A 2,401-nucleotide genomic window follows, 5' to 3' on the forward strand; every position below is an offset into this window, starting at 1 on the left:
GGCTACTATTTACTTAGAAGGAGATATCCTAGCTCTTTATTCACTAAAAGTGAGCTATTGTACAATCACACATATACCACCACTTACTTTTATTTCACTTCTAACTAACAGAGACTATCTTGCTTCACATTCAAACTGTTCTTTTATTGAATTAAAAGATGCAGGGGATAACACATGCTTCTTGTTAAGTGAAAATGAACACACAAGCAAACACAAAAACTAGCCTACTTATTTTGAAAGAAACAAACATAATGCAAAGACTTTTAATTAAAGAGGACTACTTAGAAATGCAAAGACAACTTGGAACAGATAGAATGCATGCTTTTTTCTTTGAACAAGGAGCAAGTCCACCTTTCATTTGTCATGCCTCTTCTTTCTCCTTTCATACACTTGGCTGCTAGTGTTCCCACCATCCTTGTTTGGTTCCTGTTGATCTTGCCAAAAGCCAGCATTATTCATAGCCTCCTCCACTCTATCTTCAAGTCTCATAGCCCTGTTCACTTCTATGTGGCTCTTCTTCTATGTGTGGCTCATCTTCTTCCATTGGCTCTTCTCTTTCTCTTCCTCCATGTGGTCTTCGGCCTTGGTGTGCTTCAAGGGGCATCATCATTCGTTCAATGGTTATGGGCATGCCTTGGCTTAACCACATTGGATTCTCCTCTTCCAATAGAACTTTAGCCTTTGCACACAACCTCCAAATGGTGCTCGGATAGTACAACCAAGATCCGGCCGAATTCTTTTCAGCTATCTTTTGAATGTCTCTTGCAAGGATTTCATGAACTCTTATCTCTCCACCCACCATGATACAATGCAGCATTAAGGCTCTCTCCCTGTTAACTTCTGAGGTGTTCACTATCCCCAGAATTGACCTTTTCATCAACTCATACCATCCTTTTGCTTCCGGAGTGAGGTTACATCTCTTCAGGAACTTGTATCTGTTTTTGTTATCTCCTTCCCATTCTGAGTTCTCAAAACAAATATCTCTCGTAATCTCCTCATAATCTTGATCTTCAGTCAATCTCTGTTGGTATCCCGGTTCATCAAAGCGGACTGATTTTAGTTTCAAGACTTTTTTGATTGCATCCGGGCTAAAGTCTACTTCCACCCCACGCACATAGCTCTTGTACGTTGGGGGTTCACGCATGTCAATCCTTGGGACATTTGCATAGAACTCTCTTATGATATTGGTATTAATTCGGGTGGCTGGTGATATAAGTTCCTCCCATCTCCTCTTCCGGATTTTGTTCTTCATTTCTTGACATCCATCATCCGGCAACATGAATGGAATTTCAGGATAGATTTTTTTCTCGTTCATCCATTGAATTTGCAATTGATGAGACCAAGACTTGAACCTCCATTGGTCATATTCATGTGTTTCTTCCTCCACTATTGGATCTTTTCCTTTTCGTCGTTTGGTTCTTGAGGAGGATGCCATGATCACTTGGTTGGTTGAGAGGGAATGTGAAGAATGTTGGAGAGTTTGATGTGTGTTTGGAGGAAAAAGAGATTAGGACCGAACTTGTTATGGCAAGAAATTATGAAGAGAAGTTTAAGTGGTTGGAGTTTAAAGTAGAAGAAAGGTTGCACAAGGCTTGTTATGTTGAGGAGTGATTCGGTTATGTGCATGGCTTGAAGGTGGTATGCTTTTAAATGAGCAATGAAGGGCTAGGATGCAACTAGACACTATGGAGATCAAAGGTATGCATGTAAGGATGAATGAAGACAAAATTTGCTCCTTCCCTTGCCTTTGCCGTGATCATTCTCAAGGAGTGGCAGATTTCTTCCTTGAAGCATGTGATAGGATTTTGTCCTTATGCTATGCTTTCCTTTGTCTTGCCTTTTTCATTGAATATTCTTTGACCTCCTAGTCATCACAACAAGACAACATACATTAGTCTTATCCAACCGTAGCAATATTGTTCTTTTTAGTAAAAATATGTGAACCATCAATTCTTATCTCATGTGAACCGTGACACTTCCTTTGGAGGACACCAAACTTGATGTTTGGTAATGTATAAAGAAAATGAGTTTCTTCCTGCAATTAGTGAAGTTCAAATGTTAAATGTTCATAAGAATTGTTTTCATCATACTTTCTTTTTCTCTTTTTTTTTTCATGAAGGATTAATTGTATCCTTGAATCGGTGCATCAAGGTTTGATGAACACCAAATTTGTTTCTTGTCAAAGGGTACATCACAATTAATGCCTTCATTACCAAATGAGAATTTTTCTATTTACAAGGTTTTGGAAAATAACAAATGTATGATTATTGATGCATGAGTTTCAAATTTTCATGAAGCTATGTGGACACCAAACTTAGTGTTCGGCCATATGCTCTATCAAAACATTTTAAGCATGTAAAACAAAATCCTTTATGATATTGGTTAAGTGTGCTTGAAGACA

The sequence above is a fragment of the Arachis ipaensis genome, chromosome B03, assembly GCF_000816755.2.
Source record: "Arachis ipaensis cultivar K30076 chromosome B03, Araip1.1, whole genome shotgun sequence".
NCBI classification, from domain to species: domain Eukaryota; kingdom Viridiplantae; phylum Streptophyta; class Magnoliopsida; order Fabales; family Fabaceae; genus Arachis; species Arachis ipaensis.